This window comes from Heloderma suspectum, chromosome 7, assembly GCF_057233095.1.
Source record: "Heloderma suspectum isolate Gila_16-S chromosome 7, 16-S_ref, whole genome shotgun sequence".
Lineage (NCBI taxonomy): Eukaryota > Metazoa > Chordata > Lepidosauria > Squamata > Helodermatidae > Heloderma > Heloderma suspectum.
The window spans coordinates 112,981,197-113,003,969 of record NC_139464.1 but is presented as its reverse complement, the minus strand read 5'-3'; the positions used below and the strand labels follow the sequence as shown (position 1 = coordinate 113,003,969).

Genomic DNA, 22,773 nt, shown 5'->3' with positions numbered 1-22,773 from the left:
GGCCCTTGCACCTCGGCTGGAGTGAAAATGGAAAAGACGGAGCTGCTCGATAGGGATTTACAGCCGCGTTTACTTCGGTGAGCGTTAGTTCTCGGCGGACGTGCGTCTGGACAGGCTGTGCTGGGCGTCATCTGGCCGCAGCTCCAGAACAGAAAACGTGAAGTTTCCACCCCCTTCGTACATCGCACGGCACTGCCACATTGGATAGGCGTTTGGCCGCTGGCTTAGATGGGCTATTAGGGACGATTTCTAACTGCAACAACTTTACTCAGAGGCAGTGCACTGGGGACAGAAGAGCAATCGCTTTCTACACAGCCTGTTTCGGTGTTGTACCAGAACACAGGGTCGAAGCACTGAGCACTGGGGCTTTTAGATAAGCAGGGATAATTTGCCACCCCCCTCAGATCTCTCTGTTCCCCCTGGGCTTAGCTGAAATACTTTCAGTAGTGGGCGGGGTGGGGGGATGGATTTCCTTCCTGATCTTGAGGAAAAACCCTCCTGGAAAATTTTGAGCTGGTGGTCTTGCCCTGTTTAGGGACATGTTGCATCCCTCTCTTTCCATTTCTCTTGCGATCTCAAGTCTCTCCAGCCAAAGTATAACATGCAGACCACTACATTGCCTTTTGATAGCTCATTATTCTATTGCTCTCAGCTGATCCTAATAAATATTCTGCTGCTCTTTGGGGTGTGTATCAACACAGCAGCCTGCATTTTGGACTCTCCTTGAGGGGTTGTGGCTCTCCTATGGCGCCTGTCCTGAAGACCACCTCCACGTCAAGATTTACCACTGAAACCACTGCTCTGTTTGTGGGCCTCTGTCGAGAACGGTGAATGAGAAGGATGCTTGTTCTGATCCTACACAGCTTTTCTTATGCTCTTAAGGGAACCTTCTGAGGGGAACCTTTTTCAGACCAAGGGATGAATTCCAAGCTGGGAAAGGTCTTGGGGGCCATGTTCCATCTGTGGGCAGTACCAAAGGCAGAGTGGGAAGGGCCAAAATGTGAGTCTTACTTTTAAGCTTACTCACAAGTAAGTGGGACAAGCCCTTGCGTGTCTACTCACAAGTAAGCATGACTGACTCACTCAGCGGCTGCTTCTCCATGCCCCACCCCCTTTTACCAGCATGGAAAAGTTCTTTTCTCCAATCAGCTCCTAGCAGAAATAAGAACTTTTCCCTGCCAGGAGACAGGGTGGGGCCTGGGGGAAAAGGCCGGTGGGCCAGATGGGAAGTTCCTTATGTGTCTTAAAAGAATGGAACCCTACTCGCAGCCTGGACCTAGCCACTCTGTCCCCACGTGTTACATCCTTAAAAAGAGACACGTGTCTGGGAACATTGCTAACAAAGCACATGGGGTGGGGGGCTCCACATGGGGTGGGGGGCTCAGTGGTGGAGCACATGCTTGGCAGGCAGAAGATCCTAGGTTCAATCCCCAGCATCTCCAGGTAGGCCTAGGAAGGAATCCTACCTGTAAGCCTGGAGAGGCAGTGCCGGTCAGTGGGTAGAACCCAACTGAAGTCCTACTTAGAGTACACCCATTGAAATGAATGAGATTTAAATTAGTCATTAGTAACTTAATCCCATCTATTCCAAGCAGGACTTTAGTTGGATTCTACCCAGTGTCAACCACACTGGGCTAGATGGTCTGACTCAGTATAAGGCAGCTTCCTTTGTTCCTATTGAACCCAGGGGTTGCCCGCGCTTTCTTAATGAAAGCTCCTGTGGCTTTAACAGTTGCGCAATGGGAAGACATTGAATAGGTGCAGTATCATGCAGTTGCAGTGATGGGGAAAGGGAGGCTGCACCAGTTGAATCTCATCCTGACATCCTGCATGCTAAAGGATCCTTGGACATGAATAGGAAAATAGTAGACAAATGCAGTTCATTTAGTTCCTTTAAAAATATGCTGTTAAAAGACCAACCTGTATGTACAGCAGGGGTGTTGCTGGGTCCTTAAAAGATCCAGGGCACAGGCTCATAACCCAAGTGTGTGTGTGTGTGTGTATATATATATATATATATATATAGTATCAGAGTCTAAGTGCGCCTCTAATGTATGTACGTATGTGTGTGAGGTATGTATGCATGTAGTGTGCTTGCATGTTTGTATAGATTACATACATACATAAGAAGTGTGCACTGACCCCCCCCCCACCTCAACTGACACCCCGATTCAGTATTTAGGAAAGCATCCCACTTCTGCTCGGGCCAATTTATAGTTGGACCATTTCAGCTCAGCACCAAACATGAGTCAAGGTTTGGAAAAAGGAGTCTTTATGCTTCCTGCTGACTACCATAGGAAATTAGAAAAAAACACACTCTGTAATCTTGGTCAGAACTGGATGATAATTTCAGGCATAGTAGCCCCCTAGAAGGGGATTACATTTGCCCAATGTCAGAAAAATAGGTGCAGGGTTTATATTTTGATTTTCTTTTAAAGGGAACTATCAATAACATTTTTATTACTTGAAAGAATTGGATAAAAATTTCAGGATTCATTGCCCCATCAGAAGAGATCATGTCTGCCATATTTCAGAATGATAGCACAGGGGGGGTTGTGCAAGGGTGGCCTTGACATTTTGAGGTCTCCAAAAGAGGACATACTTATCTCCCTATTTTCCTTGTGGATCATTGTTCTGAAAATTACAGACAGCCTAGAGTTGTCCCGAAGTAAGAAACTAGCAAAATTTCAGAAGAAAATGCAGCAGTTCATCTGGAAGGGGAGTTCTCCAATTTGGGGGAGGGAGTGATTGACTTTCCCTTCCCTTCCCTTCCCCAATAGTTTTTGGGTAAGTCTGTATGCAAACGCACAGGTCATTAAAGGGCCCAGGCAAGAAACCTGCAAAGTTCCTGAAGGATATACATGCATGCACATTTCAAATTACTAGAATTTGTTTACACTTCACCAATGTTAGCAGCAGGGGAACATGGGTGGGAAGGTGCTATTGCACTCATGTCCTGCTTGTGGGTTTCCTGTGGGCATCTGGTTGTCCACTGTGTGAACAGAATGCTGGACTAGATGGACCTTGGTCTGATGCAGCACGGCTCTTCTTATGTTCTTATATATAGAGTGCCTCTGAGTATGTGCAGAATGCTTTTCTTTCACCACTGAGCACTTACATTCTCCCCCTACCAATTCTATTCCCCTCCATGCAACCATCCCTCCTCACCCTACCATCCTCCAGCAACTCTTCATAAAAACAGATGTCTTGTTTTGTGCAACTCTCCTCTACCTCCTCCTTGTTATGCACAAGCTCTCTCTCATTGTATCTTCCTCCCCGTAACGCCATTTGTGACAAGACTTCACCAGGATTCAGCCAATGAGTCTGTTTTCCAAACTCGGAGTTAAGTTATGGAGCAACTCTGAGCATGTACTAAGTGCCTTTCCCTCACCACTGAAGCTAGAGTTCATGCAAAAAAAAAAAAACCCCAAACCTCCAAATGACAAAACAAGCATAGGACTGAGCTGAAAGGGTAGTCAATTCATTAGACGAAATTGGGTAGGCACTGTATTAGGCTTGCAGTACCAGGCTCACAACTCAGGACTTATTTCTGAGTAAACATGCAGAACATCAAGGTGCAAACGTCCCTGCAAAAGTAACTTGTGCTGGAATCCTATGCACACTTTCCTGAGGGTAAGCCTCATTAAACATAATGGGGCTTCCGAGTAGGCAAACATGGGCTTGTATAAATGAGCAGTATTTATCTCCCCTCCACTTAAAAACTCCTATTTTTGTTAGAGCTTTCTGTTCAGAGGAACATAGGAAGCTGCCTTGTACTGAGTCAGACCCTGGGTCCATCTAGCCCAGATTTGTTGACACTGACTTGCAGCAGCGGCTCTCCAAAGTTTCAGACAGGATTCTTTCGTAGCCCTACCTGGAGATGCTGGGGATTGAACCTGGGACCTCCTGCATGCCAGGCATGTGCTCCACCACTGAGCTACAGCCCTTCCTATTGCTGGACAATGGCAAGTGACAAACAAAACAGCCCAGATTTGTTTCTCTGCAACCATGTGAACCCATTTTTCCAAAGTCTTGAATGAGAAGGAGAAAAACCAACCCTCTTGTCTGTTTGAATAAAGTCAAATACAGTTCAGAACTTCTCTTGCCCACCGAAGAGAATTTTCTTTAAGAATTCCCCAAGATATCCTCTGGGTAGAATAAAGAAGAGAAAGAACAGGATAGGGGAAGGAAGAAGAAAAGAAGAATGGCAATTGGAAATGTGCCAGGGGGAGCTAGAGAGAATTCCCTAAGCCAAGTGGCTCCTTTCACAGAAGTCAGAGGAATTAGGAGGCTGTGGAGGGTTTGTAAGGATTACATGTACTTAAATTAGCTTTATGAGGTGAGGTGGCTAAGGGCTTTTTCTAGCTTTAAAAAAACAACAACACTGTAGAACCTATTTAAAAGCCCCAGCAGTTCCTCAATCCTGACACCACATAATCCTAACCCTCATTTTGGAATAATTTGAGTCCTACAGCTATTTAGGAGAAATTAAAGTGGAAGGGGAGAAAGAAATTTGTGGAGGCTGATTGGATCCTTTGCCGTACTGAAGCTACTACAGTTCTGAAGAATCCAAAGGTTCCAGTTTGGGGCAGTAAAATCAGATGCTGTGTGAAATACCAGTATTTCACATGGAGCTCTTTCTTCCCTTCCTTCTCCCTCTTCAAAACTTCATTGCAAGCAAACTCCCAACAGTGGGCATGTAAGAGCAGAGAAGTAGGGGGAGAGAGGGTTTTTGCACCTCAAAAAAACCCTACACCACAGATTAGGGATAGTGACCTCCTAATGGTCACCTTAAACACCTTCTGATTAGGATCTCTAATCCCCTGTATGGCTTGACAGTTTTTTTACTTTTTGTTTTAGTCTCTGAGAAAAGGAAACTATATGCATGGCTAGCAGAAAAGCCACTGGACCTGTCTGAAATTTGGCAGATTCAGTCAGCTCCATAGGGGCTGCCAGGTTCCCAAATTCCATGAACTTGCATGGAAGAACAAAAAAACTATAGCTCTTTGACAGATTTTCTTGAGAAAAGCAAATTTTACCTGTGGCTAGCACAAAAGCCACCGAACCAAACTCCCTGAAATTTGGCAGGTTCAACCAGCTCCATGGGGGTTACAAGGTCTCCAAATGTCATATATTTATCTTACAAACTAAAAAAGTTATGGTCATTTCTGTTTTCCAATGCAAGTAAATGGGAAAATGTAAAAAAAATGGCAATTAGGACAGCTCAGAAGACCCGGGGCACAGCTCAAAAAATATCCAGGGCTCATGCCCAGGTAGGCCTTTTGTTATGATGTCCCTGATGTACAGTACCATAAAAAGCATAACAAAGGAGAGCAATTCATGAACTGTATTCACTGGTGTCGTCCATTCAGTGAAAGAGGGTTACATTAGTATCAGTGTGGTGTGGATCAATCCCTAAAGAGCAAAGGTGCCACCTTTAAGAAAAGCTGCTCTCCCATTCTTCTTTCTTTGGCCAACTGCTGTACTAGTGGTAGAATTTCTTTTGCTTCTTCTGAAAATCATTCTCAGTTAGAAACAGACAGTTTGTATTGCAAAGCTTGAACGACCCCCCTCCCCCTGCCTCCAAGTGATCTATGGAGACCAAATAGGTTTATTTTTCACCATTGACTTTTTGTCAGTTTTTTTCCTCCGGGCATCAGAGAAGACATTGGCTGAAGATGGTTTACCAGATGGGGAAGATGGGCATAATTTATGTTAGTGCTCAAATTATTAGGGGTAGGGGGCACAGAGGGGCTTGGCTACCTTACTTGTTGATTTTTTAAAATATTATTTATATTTATATCTTGTTTTTCCTCAAAGGAGCACAGGATGGCACATATGGCATGCATTATCTTCACAATAACCCTGTGAAGCAGGTTAGGCCGAGAGATGGCAACTGGCCCAAGGTCACCTAGTGAGCTTCATGGCTGAGTAGGGATTTAAACCTTGATCTCTGCTGTGCTAACCTGACACTCTAACCACTAAACCACATTGTGACAGACCCCTTAGCGACTGTGTTTAGCAAGTTCTAGCAGCGGTGGGGGGGGGATGATTTGGCTAAAATTGGGAGGCAAGGGATGGGGCGTATGGAATTCATTAAAGGCCTCCCTAACTCTCCCTTCATAATTTGATCACTGACTTTACATAATTTAGGGCACAATCTTATGCATGTGTAGACAGAAAAAACGTCCTACAATTCCCAGCATTCCCCAGCCAGCTGGCTGGGGAATGCTGGGAACTGTAGGACGTTTTTCTGTCTACACATGCATAAGATTGTGTCCTTATTCTGTCTTTGCTAGTGGCAGCCAGGAGGAAGGAAGAAGCAATGCACCAAAAAAGTAACCCCTGCCCCAAAGCACTGGGCATGTTATGCAGCCAGTTCTCTGGCTTCTGAAATTGCGCCAAGCAGTGCCCCATTCCCAAGCCTAGCTTTGTAGTCTTAACACTTAAGCGCTAAAAACTTTGCTTTAAAAAAGGAAAGAAAAGGCTGAGACAAGCTCTGTGGCCAGTACTTCACTGTGCTTTTCCACAAAACCATGGCACACACAGGAAGGATAGTGGGAAATGTGGATGTATGGTCAAGGTAATACTAGCCGTATCCTCAGGCAACCCACCTAGGTGATCATCACGTCTGCCCTTCTCTATAAAAGGGCCAATCCGTTAAGACCTGTATGGCATGAAGCACTTTTCTTTGCTGCAATTTGAATGTCATCCAACTAACACAGTCCTTTCCAATGCCGCAGTGCTATGATTCTTTGTCTAAGATGGGGAGCTGCCCTGGGCTTTTTTTGGAGCCTTTTCTTGAGACCGTTATTTATTTCAGCTACGCTCTTTCTCAGCTGCTTATATTATATACATACTTCTGCCTCTTGGTCCAATGCCATAACCGCTGTTCTTCAGCATCTGTGTTGTAGAAGATGGCAAGTGAATTTGAAATCATACAGAACGTTAACCATTTCTGACAAATGCATCGCCTTTCAAGCACCCTGTGTCCAGGTTTCTAAAGAGCACTTAGTGTTGTTATTGCAGAGAGATGGATAGAGCACCAAAAAATCCTTTGGCTTCTTGCCAAGATAAATGCATATGTATTTGCTGTGGATTCAGATTTGCTGATTATGTTTAACTTCCGAGTGGCAGGTAATTTAAAGCACCATGAAGGTTTGCCACTTGCAGAGTTTAAGAAGATTAACTTTGGGTGGGGGGAGAAGAAAAAAAGAGATTAACTTTGACAGTTGGATGCTTTCCCCAGTCAGCAGTATTACAAAACGAGTGTCACCATATTGTATGGAGTAGTAGCATAATTAATTCATTTTAAAAAATAATACTTAACAGCTGCTTAGCTTGGGGAGGGAGTTAGGACCTACTCACTCACAATGTGTTTTTATAGGACAAAGTCAAGATAAATAATAGAGCGAACCTAACTGGAATTGCGGGAGGAATTATGTGGTTGACGATCCAGCACTACCAAACCCCTACAGAGCAGGAGGTGGGGAGACTTTTTCCTTTTTTTACCAGCAGATTTTTTAAAAAAATCTCCCCCCCGCCCAGAAAAAAAAAGCCAATGAGGGGAAAGGCGTAATTCCAGGGGCTGATATAGGGATGTGTTGGGGAAGCGAGGTGGTTTTGGATCCAGTGGATTCCTGACCATTGGCCATGCTAACTGGGGCTGATGGGAGCTGAAGTCCAAAACATCAAGAGGGCACCATGTTGGGAAAGACTGATAAACTTTTTTTTTAATTTCATCTGTGAAATATTGGGAGAGCCTGTACTAAGATTCAGGAAGATTGCCAAGTCCCTTTGCAGACTGGTGAGTGGCTTCACTGCTTGAAAATGTTCCCTTTATATTGTCTTCAAATGATAAGGCCAATTAGTATTCGATATGTAATAAATGGTAAACAGAATGGGCGGGGCAGAGGAAGGGCCTATAGCTTTGTAGGTAGAAGATCTTAGGTTCATTCCTGGCTATCTCCAGTTAAAGGATTGCAGGTAACAAGGCTGGAAAAGATGTCTTCCTGAGCCCCTGGAGCAGGGCTGGAATAAAGGGTAGGGATGGTTGGGACCCAGTTACAAGACCGCCCTGACGTTGCTCCTCTTCTTCAAGATTATAACCTGCTTGCCCACCTGCCTTTCACGCTGGCCCATACAACGGTGCTGGTGAGGAGGAGGGAGCTTGCTTCCTCCCTGGCTCTCTGCCTGTCAAGCAAGCAAGTGGTAGCAATGATGAGAAAGAACGTGAGGAGCGATAGCAGCTGGTGACAATGGCAATGAGAAGGTAGACTTACTCATTGAGGGTGTCTTACCCAAGGGCCCTCAAAAACCAGGAGCTGGTACTGTGAACTGCTGTCAGAGCAGGCAATGCTGGTCTAGATGGAGCAAATTCCAGCCCAGTATTAGGCAACTTTACATGCAAAATATTCCAACGATCTTGACAAGCAAACACCTTGAAGTCATGCTTGCGTATCTCCAGCAGATGGTGCTGGTGATCTTGCGAGGTCGGCCAGGCAGGCTGGATTAGGGATATACGAGAATGTCAATGTAGTTCGCAAATCATTCGAACTTGCCCAGTTCCCAACCCCAGAGGCTAACTGGAGCGTATTTTTTAAAAAAAGTTTGCACATTCCCACACTTCGAAATCATGTTAAAAAAACTGTATTTTTTGAAAAATGCACACTTTGAAATGTACCCGTTTCAAAGAACACTTTAAGGGAGCAATCCTATGGCCGCTAGACAGCGGCTAGACGGCCATAGGATATGCGTGTTTCCGGGAACTGACCTTGGAGCCCATGCTTCAAGGTCAGTTCCCAGAAAACCGACCTCCCCCCACGTCCACACTGCATCTGAGGCAGCGTGGAGAAGCCCCATCCTGTGCTCTCAGAAGAGAAACACGGAGTGGCTGAAAAGGGGCAGGGCGGGGGGCGTTTTGAGGCGGGGAGAGCGGATCTGCCTGTACCACACATCCTGTGTGTCGTACAGCAGCCTCCTCTCCTGCTCAGTCCCCCGCGGCTAGACAGCCAAAAATGGCTGTCTAGCAGAAAAAGCAGGGCAGGAGAGGCGTGAAGGGAATGATCCCCCCCGTACTTCTCCTGCCTTGCTTTGGATAGGTGGTCACCTCAGGTTCGGAGGCGGATGCCTATCTAGATAGGATTGTGCCCTAAAAAATGCAGAGATGCACACTCTTCCCATTTGAATGAACCCATTTGAATGAACCATTTGAACGAACAGGCTTTGTTTCCAGTCCCTGATCATCTTCATTGCCCTCCTCTGAACAGTCACCAGTTTGCCTGCATCCTTCTTAAAGTGTGGTGCCCAGAACTGGACACAGTACTCCAGATGGGGCCTAACTAGTGCTGAGTAGAGTGGAACTAGTACTTCCCAGGATTTGGAAGCTATACTTCTATTAATGCAGCCCAAAATAGCATTTGCCTTTTTTGCAGCCACATCACATTGTTGGCTTATATTCAGCTTGTGATCTACAACAATTCCATATTTCCCATCCCTTTCAATTTTGCAAATATCAGCTGCTGGGGTTGGTGGTGGTGGTAGATGAAGACCAGGTCTGTGGAACTGGGGAGAAGCCTTTTCCCCAGCATCATATCCTACCTGAAGCAGCTATTTGCCTTGCTAGGGAAAAATTACTTGCTCTACACATAATAGGGTAAACAGTAGCATCCAGGGGGAAAACTGCTGTCCCATTGTGAATTACCCCTCTTTCCCTGTAGCTGTTACTGGTTACAATTGAAAGTGGTGGGGATCTGATCTCAGATCTCTGTTACCTTCTCTACTTAGGCCCTCAGATTCCTGAAAGTTCTGAGTTCAACACACTCCCCAAACCACACATGTGGTGGGAAATCCGTAATCAAATATCCTACAGTTAAAAAAGCAAAAACAAATGCACAACATTAAAACAGCTGACAGAGCTCCCCTGGTTTTGATCAGGCCAGGGGCATTAGGGGAATTGCTATTTAATATTCTCCTGCTGTTTTCCCAATCTAAAGCTCCTTCCCCTAAAGCTGTTATTAGCTCCATTGGGTGGGTGGGTGGGGGACAAATACAGGCATGATATAAAAAACATACACAAAGATAGCCATGTTGACTATAAGAAAAATTCCAAAATCCATTTTAGTGTAATACCTTTATTAGGTCAAGCAAAAGATCCCCCCAAATGTGCAAATTTTTGAGATCTCTAGATTTCTTCATCAGGCAAGATGTTAGAAAAAGCAGTGGGGGGCTGATAGGGGAAGGGGGAAAACCTGACTTGATGGCAGACACCCTGACTTAGAATCATAGAATAGTAGGGTTGGAAGGGGCCTACAAGACCATCGAGTCCAACCCCCTGCTCAATGCAGGAATCCGGGTCAGAGCATCCCTGACAGATGGCTGTCCAGCCTCATCTTGAATGCCTCATTGAATCATAGAATCATAGAATAGTAGGGCTGGAAGGGGCCTACAAGTCCATCGAGTCCAACCCCCTGCTCAGTGCAGGAATCCAAGTCAGAGCATCCCTGACAGATGGCTGTCCAGCCTCATCTCAGCTTCACCATTGTCAGGGTTTTTTCCCTCACTTATCCCTCCCCCCAACCTGCTTCTTGTAATATCTTGCCTGATGAAGAGATCTGGAGATCATAGGACGTGGGGGAAAGTTGGTTTTCCGGGAACCGACCTTGGAGCGTGGGCGCCGAGGTTGGTTCCCGGAAAACAGCATATCCTATGGCCCTCTAGACAGTGTCTAGTGGGCCATAAGGTTGCTCCCTAAGATGGATTTAGACATGATGCACTCTCAGTGGGGCTATCAGTAGCTTTGCAAACAGGGAGGAGAGTGATTTAGACTGGGGAAATGTCTTTGGGAGAAAGGGTTAAACACTCCCTGCTCCCCAGCTCTGCAGCTCCAATCAGTATCAGTCTCTAGTCTCCACACACAAACACTTTAAACTAAAAACAACAAAACCAAGAGATCTGATTTTGGTTCTTCCGTGTTTCGTGTAGTTTCGCCCTCACATATGCTTTGACTTTTAACAAGGAGAAATAGTTTGATGTATGAAAATAGTGTCAGTAAAGGGGCTGGCGTAACTCAGTGAAGCCATAAGCTATGCCGTGCAGGGCCACCCAAGACGGACAGGTCATGGCAGAGAGTTCTGACAAAATGTGGTCCACTGGAGAAGGAAATAGCAACCCACTCCAGGATTCTTGCCAAGAAAACCCCATGGAACGTATCACAAGGTTAAAAGATATGACACCGGAAGATGAACCCCTCAGGTCGGAAGGTGTCCAATATACTACTGGGGAAGAGCAGAGGGTATTTCCAAGTAGCGCCAGAAAGAGTGAAGCGGCTGGGCCAAAGCCGAAAGGACACTCAGCTGTGGATGTGTCTGGTGGTGAAAAGAAAATCTGATGCTGTAAAGAACAATATTGTTTAGGAACCTGGAATGTAAGATCAATGAATTAAGGTAAGCTGGAGGTGGTCAAACATGAGATACCAAGATTGAACATCGACATCTTGGGAATCAGCGAACTAAAATGGACAAGCATGGGCAAATTTAATTCAGATGACCATTATATCTACTACTGTGGGCAAGAATCCCTTAGAAGAAATGGAGTAGCGCTCATAGTCAAGAAAAGGGTGGGAAAAGCAGTACTGGGGTACAATCTCAAAAACGACAGAATGATCTCAGTACGAATCCAAGGCAAACCATTCAACATCACAGTAGTTCAAGTCTATGCCCCAACCACTGAGGCCGAAGAAGCTGAGGTTGATCGGTTCTATGAAGACCTACAACACCTTCTAGAACTAACACCAAAAAAAGATGTCCTCTTCATCATAGGGGATTGGAATGCTAAAGCAGGAAGTCAAGAAATAACCGGGATAACAGGCAAGCATGGCCTTGGGGTACAAAATGAAGCAGGACAAAGGCTAATAGAGTTTTGCCAAGAGAACAGGCTGATCATAGCAAACACTCTTTTCCAACAGCACAAGAGGTGACTCTACACATGGACATCACCAGATGGTCAATATCGAAATCAGATGGATTATGTCCTTTGCAGCCAACGATGGAGAAGCTCTATACAGTCAGTCAAAACAAGACCTGGAGCTGACTGTGGCTCAGATCATGAGCTTCTTGTTGCAAAATTTTGGCTGAAATTGAAGAACGTAGGGAAAACCACTAAACCATTCAGGTATGACCTAAATCATATCCCTTATGAATATACAGTGAAGGTGAGGAATAGATTTAAGGGATTAGACCTGATAGACAGAGTGCCTGAGGAACTATGGATGGAGGTCCGTAACATTGTTCAGGAGGCAGCAACGAAATCCATCCCAAAGAAAAAGAAATGCAAGAAAGCAAAGTGGCTGTCTGATGAGGCTTTACAAGTAGCTGAGGAAAGAAGGGAAGCGAAAAGCAAGGGAGAAAGGGGAAGATATATCCAACTGAATGCAGAGTTCCAGAGAATAGCAAGGAGAGACAAGAAGGCCTTCTTAAATGAACAATGCAAACAAATCAAGGAAAACAACAGAATGGGAAAGACTAGGGATCTCTTCAAGAAAATCGGAGATATCAAGGGAACGTTTTGTGCAAAGACGGGCATGATAAACGACAAAAAAGGCAGGGACCTAACAGAAGCAGATGAGATTAAGAAGATGTAGAAAGAATACACAGAAGAACTATACAGGAAAGATCTGAATGTCCCTGATAGCCATGATAGTGCGGTCACTGAACATGAGCCGGACATCCTAGAGAGCGAAGTCAAGTGGGCCTTAGGAAGCATTACTAACAACAAAGCTAGCGGAGATGACAGTATTCCAGCTGAGCTATTTAAAATCCTAAAATATGATGCTGTTGAAGTGCTGCACTCAATATGCCAACAAATTTGGAACACTCAACAGTGGCCACAAGACTGGAAAAGGTCAGTTTACGTTCCAATTCCAAAGAAGGGCAACGCCAAAGAGTGTTCAAACTACCGCACAATTGTACTCATTTCACATGCCAGCAAGGTTATGCTCAAAATCCTACAAGCTAGGCTTCAGCAGAATGTGAACCGAGAACTACCAGAAGTACAAGCTGGGTTCCGAAGAGGCAGAGGAACTAGAGATCAAATCGCCAACATTCGCTGGATCATGGAGAAAGCAAGAGAATTCCAGAAAAACGTCTATTTCTGCTTCATTGACTACGCTAAAGCCTTTGATTGTGTGGATCACAACAAACTCTGGCAAATTCTTAAACCTGTATGAGGGTCAAGAAGCAACAGTAAGAACCAGACATGGAACAACCGATTGGTTCAGAACTGGGAAAGGATTACGACAAGGCTGCATATTGTCGCCCTGCTTATTTAATTTATATGCAGAGTACATCATGAGAAACGCTGGGTTGGATGAATCACAGGTCGAAATTAAGATTGCCGGGAGAATTATTACCAACCTCAAATACGCAGATGATACCACCCTAATGGCAGAAAGCGAATGAGGCTAAAGAGCCTCTTGTTGAGGGTGAAAGAGGAGAGTGCAAAAGCTGGTTTGAAACTCAACATTAAAAAAACAAAGATCATGGCAACTGGCCCCATCACTTCCTGGCATATAGAAGGGGAAGAAATGGGAGCAGTGACAGATTTTATTTTCTTGGGCTCCAAGATCACCGCAGACGGTGACTGTAGCCATGAAATTAAAAGACGCTTGCTCCTTGGGAGGAAAGCTATGGCAAACCTAGACATCATAGTAAGAAGCAGAGACATCACCTTGCCAACAAAGGTCCACATAATCAAAGCTATGGTTTTCCCAGTAGTAACGTATGGCTGTGAGAGCTGGACTCTAAGGAAGGCTGAACGCTAAAGAATTGATGCTTTCGAACTGTGGTGCTGGAGAAGACTCTTACGAGTCCCCTGGACTGCAAGGAGGTCAAATCAGTCAATCCTAAGGGAAATCAACCCTGACTGCTCATTCGAAGGACAGATACTGAAGCTGAAGCTCAAATATTTTGGCCACGAAATGCGAAGAGAAAAGTCACTGGAAAAGTCACTGATGCTGGGAAAGATTGAAGGCAAAAGGAGAAGGGGACGGCAGAGGATGAGATGGCTAGATAGCATCACCAATGCAATGAATATGAACTTGAGCACACTCCAGGAGAGAGTGGAGGACAGGAAGGCCTGGCGTGCTATGGTCCATGGGGTCACGAAGAGTCGGACATAACTTAACAACTGAACAAACATAAAACAGTAAAGAACCCGCACAAGTTACACTTGAAGATGAAACAGAGAAGTTATTTTCTCTCTCACTAGAATTACTTTGTCAATTACCTTGTGCTGCAGTGCTGATATTCCTCTGTAACTGGCCATTCCTGATGACAGCATGACATGACCTAGTCAAAATGCATTAATCATCCTTCAGATAACAGACAATAAGCCTATTATCCCATCACTTTATGGTCCCTCATTCCTTTAATGTTTTGTCAAGCCTAGATGGCAGTTTCAGCTAAAGGTCTTTCACAGTAGCAGGATTTTGCTTAGGCTTCCATTGTTGATGGCTAGGAATGGGTACTAATGAGCAGTTGGCTGCTCTGTTCCAAATACCTGGAATGTGAGGCACAGCTACCTGACAGGAGCCACGTTTGCAGAGCAGAGTCTGCCCAGGGGGAAAGGAATAAACACCATCTGGGATCTGGCTGGCACATGCAGTTTTGTTTGGGGATTTGAGGGTACCACTGATATTGCTATGGGAAGATCCCTGTCTGCCTCTGCATTCATGTCAGTGCCTGCTGAGCCAGTATATTTGCAAGGCAATTACTATAAAGACAATGTATGTAAGACAGTTGTATCCTACTAACCATGCACAGAATGCCACTTTAATACCCTGAGCTACCTAAAACAAATGTATAGGACTCAGATAGTATTTATTATTTATTTATTGCATTTATATCCCACCTTCTTTCCTCTTGCAAGGAATCCAAGGCAGCTTGCATTCTCCTCCTCCTCTCCATTTTATCCTCACAACAACAACCCTGTGAGGTAGGTTGGGCTGAGAGTCTGTGACGGGCCCAAAGTCACCCAGCGAGCTTCCATGGCCAAGTGGGGACTAGAACCTGGATCTCCCAGCTCCCAGTCCAGCACTCTCACCACTGCACCACACTGGCAGAGAAATATACTTTTCTACGTGGCTGTTCTGGCTAATGTTTGATCATTACTCTTAATTCTCTGACATTTCATAGAAAAGCCTCAGAGCCAAAACAGACATTACTGTGTCATAGAATCATAGAACAGTAGGGTTGGAAGGGGCCTATAAGACGATTGAGTCCAACCCCCTGCTCAATGCAGGAATCCTAAACATGTTTACTGTGAAGTAAGTTGTACTGACTTCAATGGGATTTACTCCTGCATAAGTGTATGTAGGATTGGAGTCGTACTCCTTAGTAAATGTGCTCAGAACTGCAACTTGCCTTATCCACCCTGACAATAGATCCAATGTCTGGATCTACAGGGAAATTTGGGGACTGATAACTTTGGTAATTTAAAAAACAAGCAACCAAAAGCAAAGGTAACCATGCTGGTCCATGAGAAATAATCCCCCCAAATCCACTGTTGGGTAATACCTTTCTTAGGAATTTTGGTTGGTCCAAATAAAGGTATCCAGCTATTCATTCTGGTACTTTAAGAGTTGTATGATGATGAGGTTGCTCTAAACTTAATATTGCAACATCTGGTGTAGATTTTAGGATTTCCAGAAATTAGAAACCAAGAACTGTAAGAAAATGCATTTCAAAATCCCAGAAACAACCCAAATAAAGCATTCGAAATAACATGAGCCACCTCTGTCTGCCTCACCCGGTCCGAGGACCAGGCCCAGCAAAGCAACGTCCAGTCCCGAGCTCTCTGTTTGGTGCTGTTGGGCTTGTTGGTGATGGGGGGGGGGGAAGAGTGAGTGTGGATTTAGTCAGAAGTAAATCCCACCATGTTTAATGGGGTTACTCCCTAGGAAGTGTGTATGTTTGCAGCCAAAGAGTGTGGGTTGTTATAGCCTACAATACATTCCCACACTCTCCCTTGCCAGTGTGCCATGTTCAGTTTTCAATTAAGTACTAAATGTTTAGGGTGCCATACAGCTCTTTGCTGGTCCCAGGCACTCCATCCTCCCCATCTGGAACTGGGCTTGAAAGTCCAAGGAAAAGTGTGGGTGTTTGGAGGATACGTTTTATAGAAGCCCAGTTTGGGACATTGGACAGTTCTGTCCTGAAGGCATGCAAAAAGTTAAGTTGCATGCTTCTATAAAATTTAGATTATAGTAATTATGTCTAATGATGCACACATATTTCCATATGTAAATTAGCATATGCAGATTTGTGCAATTTTTTGTCCAATATACCTGAGCTCCAGATCATTTTGGTACCTAGCACTGCCCCTCAATAGCTCCCACTCATAATCTCTGAGTTCTTTGTAAATTCTAAGAGGATTTTCACACCCTTTTCATCTCAGTTGTTTGTCTGTAAGGTGCCAAAAGACTTTTTATTGTTTTAGCCAAATCATAAACAGCTTTCAAAATACACTGCATAGTTGGGAGTGCAAAAATCTCTCAATCATTATCTTTGAGTTTAATCCCTCCTTCTGCATCTATGCAAATTCTAAAAGGATTTCCACCATATTTTCCTTGCCACATCTCTTTTGTTACTTTCCTCCAGTTACGAGTTGCGTAGACTGTTAGTGAGAGCATTCATCATTATAGTGGTTGGATTGGGAGATCTGCATTCTAGACCCCACTCCGCCATGACGCTCACTTGGGACTTTGGGCCAATCACTTAATTTCAGCCTAATCTACCTCGTAGGGCTGTTGTGTGAATAAAATGGAGAGGAGGACCACCATGTGAGCTGCTGCAGGTTCCTCGCAAGAGGAAAAAAGGTAGGATAGAAGTGTAATAATAATAAATAATAATTAAACAATATTTCAACTTTAAGTTATACAAAGTATGCTGTTTTCTGTGCATCAAAAAAACTGTGTTAAAAAGAAGCATTTTTAAAGCCTCAGTTCTTCCTTGTAATCTGAATATAGTGCGACTCCCATCAGCCCTAGCCAGCAGAGCCAATGGTGGGGGATGATGGCAGGTATAGGTCAAAACATCTGGAGGACCGCAAGTTGCCCTCCCTGGAGTAGGCTTTCAATTTAAAACAAAATAAAACAAAAATTTATTTTTCTTGTAACGCACACTTCCATACCAGTGGGACTCTGTTTTTAACCTCCAGTGAGTAAAGGACCAGGCACAGGCTGCTTCAGAACAATCAGAAACCTAGACAGAAAAAGGGAAAAGAGACAATGGAAGGACAAGACTCTTCAGTGGTGGTGACTTGCAAGGTGTGTGCAATGTTTGTTCTCTTGCCTGAGATCAACATGGCCTACACGTGCAACAAGTGCAAGTTGATCACACTGCTGGAAGAGAAAGTAAGAGGACTGGAGCGGCACATGTTGATCCTCCAGGGAATAAGAGAACACAAAGAGTTCTTGGACAGAACGGTGGAACTACAGTAGCAAAGTGAAGAACAGAAGCTAGAAGAGCAACAGCAAGCTGAGGCAGAAGAGGAAAATGTTGAGGCAAGGAAAAATGATGTGGAGGATACTCCTTGGAAAAGAGTGACAGTTAGGAGCAGAAGAACTAGAAGCCACTCGACACCAGTGGGAGCAGTGGAGCGATGGAACCGTTTCCAGGTACTTGAGGATGAGACTGGAGGACAGGCTGCAGAGGAAGAATCACAGGGGACCCCGCATGAGAGCGAGCAAGGGACTTAAGGTCAGTCAAGCAGAGGCAATGAAACCAAGGCCTACAACAAGAAGAGAAGAGTAGTAGTAGTGGGAGACTCCTTGCTGCGTGGGATCGAAACCCAAGTATGTCGCGAAGACCCATGGACTTGCCAGATATGCTGTCTCCCGGGAGGATGGATTAGAGACGTGTCTGAAGGGTTGCCTGCACTCATAAAGCCCACTGACAGGTATCCCTTTCTTCTCATCCATGTGGGAACAAATGATACCACCAAGCAGAGCTATGAAGAAATCACGTCAGACTTTGAAGCTTTGGGAAGGAAACTCAAGAACTTTGGGGCCCAGATAGTTTTCTCATCCATCCTTCCAGTAGTTAGAAGAGGGATAAAAAGGGAAAGAAAAATACTCCGGGTGAATGACTGGCTACGAAGGTGGTGCTGACGAGAGAGATTTGGATCCTGGGACCACGCGCTATACTTCCTGGAAGATGGGCTGTTGGCAAGGGACGGGTTGCACCTCACAAAGGCTGGGAAGAATGTGTTTGGCCACAGCATGAAGAACTTCATCAGGAGGGCTTTAAACTGAATCCTACTGGGAAAGGAGATGTAAAGTTGAGAGTAACAATGGACGAAGGCTCATGCACTGCAACAGAGAGAAGAGCTCTAATAGCGCCCAATAATAGTCTTCACAAACATGTAGAAAGAAAACCAGACTGTGAAGCACATGGTCTTTGATGTCTATATACTAATGCCCAGGTGGGATGACTCCCATGACTGGAATACAGCAACTGAAGGATATAACTTGTTCAAAAAGAACAGGAGGAACAGAAAGGGAGGTGGGGTTGCACTATATGTGAAAAATACATATCTCTGCACAGAAATACAGGAGGATGAGCTTGGTAGCCCCAGCAAGAGCATCTGGGTTAAAATAAATGGAGCAAAGAATAAAAGGAACATGGTGGTCGGAGTCTACTACCGGCCACCCAATCACAGAGAAGACGAGGATGACACTTTTGAAAAGCAAACTGCCAATGTTTCAAGGAAGCATGATGTAGTAGTAATGGGGGACTTCGATTTCCCCGATATTTGTTGGGAGACAACTTCTGCAAAACATGGCCTCTCCAGGAAATTCCTGACTTGTGGGTTGGGTAACTTCCTCCTACAGAAAGTAGAAGAAGGTACTAGAGGATCAGCTATCCATGACTTGATCCTAACCAACAGAGATGACTTAGTGGATAAAATAGCAGTTACAGGAACTCTGGGGGAAAGCAACCATGTTATACTTGAGTTCTTGGTTCTAAAGGAAGCAAAAGTTGAGTGTAGCCAAACCCATACCCCGGATTTTAGGAAAGCCAATTTTAATAAACTCAGAACAATGATAAGTAAGGTCCCATGACAAGCGACTCTAACGAGAAAAGGAGTCCAAGATGGGTGGGAGCTTTTAAAACAGGAAATTCTCAAGGCACAATTACAAACAATTCCAACAAGAAAAAAAGGTGGAAGACAACAGAAGAAGCCAGTGTGGCTTCACAAAAAGCTTAAAGATGACCTGAAAACAAAAAAGAAGGAAGGACAAGTAACAAAGGAAGAGTACAGGCAGGTAGCACAGAATTGCAGGGATGGCGTCAGGAAGGGTAAAACTGGGAACGAACTGAGGTTAGCGAGGGATGCTAAAAGCAACAAAAAGTCTTTCTTCAGATATGTGCATAGTAAAAGACAGACGAAACAAATGGTGGTTCAACTATTAAATAAGGAAGGAAAAATGATAACAGATGACAAAGAAAAGGCAGAAGTGCTGAGTTCCTATTTTGGCTCAGTCTTCTCCCAAAGAGGGTCTATGACACCCCCCCCCCCCCCGGCAAAGGCGAAGTACAGGCTGAAGGGGCAAGATTGCAGCTTGAGATGGATAAGCATATGGTCAAGGAACACCTAATTACTTTGAATGAGTTCAAATCCCCAGGGCCAGATGAAATGTATCCTAGAGTAATAAAGGAACTGGCAGACGAGCTCTCAAAACCACTGCCTATTATCTTTGAGAAATCATGGAGGACGGGTGAAGTGCCAAATGACTGGAGGAGGGCTAATGTCCCTAACTTCAAAAAGGGTAAAAAGGAGGAACCTGGGAACTACAGACCGGTCAGTCTGACATCAATCCCTGGGAAAATTCTGGAGCAGATGAGAAAGCAATCAGTCTGTAAGCACCTTGAAAACAATGTAGTGTTTACTTGAAGCCAACATGGATTTGTCAAGAACAAATCCTGCCAGACAAATCTGATCTCATTTTTTGATCAGGTCACCTCCCTTGTGGACTGTGGGAATACTGTGGACATAATATACCTCGAATTCAGCAAGGCTTTCGACAAAGTGCCCCATGATATCCTGTTGAGCAAACTAGCTCAAAGTGGGCTAGATGAAATGATCAGGTGAATCCACAGTTGGCTACAGAATCGGATTCAAAGAGTGCTTATCAATGGGATCTTCTCAAACTGCGGAGAGGTAATGAGTGGGGTACCGCAGGGCTCAGTCCTGGACCCAGTGCTCTTCAACATTTTTATTAACGACTTGGAGGAGAAGGTGCAGGGAATGCTGATCACATTTGCAGATGACACAAAATTGGGTGGGATAGCTAATAACTTGGAAGACAGAAACAGAATTCAAAGCGATCTTGATAGACTGGAGCACTGGGCAGAAAACAACAGAATGACATTTAATAGGGAGAAATGCCAAGTTCTGCACCTAGGAAAAAGAAACCAAATGCACAGTTACAAGATGGGGGATACTTGGCTCAACAACACTACAAGTGAGAAGGATCTTGGAATTGTTGTAGATCACAAGCTGAATATGAGCCAACAATGTAATACGGCTGCAAAAAAGGCCAATGCTCTTTTGGGCTGCATTAATAGAAGCATAGCTTCCAAATCTCGGGAAGTACTAGTCCTCCTCTACTCAGCACTGGTTAGGCCTCATCTGGAGTACTGTGTCCAGTTCTGGGCGCCGCACTTTAAGAAGGATGCAGACAAGCTGGAGAGGGTTGAGAGGAGGGCAACAAAGATGATCAGGGGACTGGAAACAAAGCCCTATGAAGACAGACTGAAGGAACTGGGCATGTTTAGCCTTGAGAAGTGAAGACTGAGGGGAGATATGATAGTGCCCTTCGAGTCCTTGAAAGGCTGTCACACAGAGGAAGGCCAGGATCTCTTCTCGATCATCCCAGAGTGCAGGACACGGAATAATGGGCTCAAGTTACAGGAAGCCAGATTCCAGCTGAAAATCAGGAAAAACTTCCTGACTGTTAGAGCAATACGACAATGAACCAATGACCTAGGAAGGTGGTGGGCTCTCCTGGACTGGAGGCATTCAAGACGAGTCTGGACAGCCATCTGTCAGGGATGCTCTGACTTGGATTCCTGCATTGAGCAGGGGGTTGGACTCAGCGGTCTTGTAGGCCCCTTCCAACCCTACTATTCTATGATTCTAAAGGTGCTCTAGCCTATGCTTGGTTGGATTTGCTCAGAGTTTTTTCCCCCCAGTGTTGTTCTAGTCAGCGTCCTGCTCATTTCAATGTTGCCCCTTCCCTGGCAAACCAGGGAGCCTGGTTGGCTCTACTCAACAGGAGAGGATGCTCAGGAGGAATAACGTCAGCTGCGATGATCAGTGTCAGCACTATCTGCATTTTAATTCCTTCTCACCTCGCAGTTTACAGTTCTCCCTCCCTCTCTCTCCCTCCCCCCTCCCTCTCCCTCCCCCCACTTCTTCCATAAGGTCTTCATTTGCTGTTGTAAAAGGTCAGCTATGGAAAAAAATGAGCCCGAGAACTTGCAGCTTAGGGGACAGTGCGCGGAGGTGAAAAGGAAGAAAATGTAGCTTAAAAACAATACATGCAGGGCCAAAATACATGGAGGAATGAAAGTAGAGGGAAAGAGAGGGAGAAGCACAAGAGGATTTATCCAGAGCAGTGAAAAATCATGGATCTGTTCCTAGGGTTGTCCCTCCTGCTGGTATTTTTTCATTGTTTTCATCTTGTCCTTTGACTTCAGGAACATAGGAGATCCTGGTTCCACTAGCCTCCGGGGTCAGCTTCCCTGTCCTTCATGGGAACCAGGTGGCAGATTAACTTCAACAACCTCCATCTTTCTTTCCCCTTGGTAAGTGCCACTAAGTGAGATACTTTCCCCTCAACGCCTATTAATAAGAGTCCTGGGACCGGGGAGTAGGAGCAGAAGCACAAGCTTTCCAACCCATGGCGACGGCCACCGAGTTGCTTGGCTTTAGACAAATCCATGGAGGAAAAGGCTACCCATGGCTACCGCTCATGATGGCTATATTGTACTTCCAGTATCGAAGGCACCATGACTCTGAATGCCAGCTGCTGGGGAACATGAGCAAGAGGGTGCTCTTGCACTCAGGTCCTGCTTGTGAGCTTCCCATTGGGGCATTTGGTTGACCACTGCAGGAACAGAATGCTGGACTGGACTGATCCACCATGGCTCTTCTTATGCTTTTGTACTTACTTACTTACTTTCATTTCTATACCGCCCAATAGCTGAAGCTCTCTCATGGCCAATTGTCTAATGGCTACATCTTTTTTCTTTTCATTGTTACTCTAGAGTAGGTGGAGGGGCACCAATTCAGAACAGGACCCTAGTAGGGGTAGGGGAGCTTTTAAGATATGAATCAAAGCCCCCGCATCTAATCTAGTGCAAAAAATAAAAAAAAGACATAGCTGGTAGACACACATTTAAAGTAACGTTTGTTTTGGCCCTCATATAAGCAGTGGGTTAGATCCAGACTTAGTCATACTTAGACTGGACCCACTGAAATCCATGTGACATGTAAGTCATGACTAACTTAAGTCCCAATGATTCCAATGGGTCTGCTATAAGTATGACTAAGTCTGGACCCAACCCCCATATTTGAAAGGAGCGTTGGGAACTTCATACATTAAACACTACACATTATTTTAAGTTTGTAATTATTAATTATTTTTATTGGGTTATTTATTGTTTTTGTGCCGGTTTCACTGGGTTCCTTTCTTAAGAAAAAGCAATG

The 22,773-nt window shown here is 44.8% G+C and overlaps 1 protein-coding gene across 5 annotated transcripts in view; it reads right to left on the bottom strand.

The window, feature by feature from the left end:
- Positions 1-22,773, bottom strand: part of OPTN (optineurin) — an 82,498-nt gene that overhangs the window by 27,708 nt on the left and 32,017 nt on the right. The gene's annotated exons all lie outside the window — the stretch shown is intronic.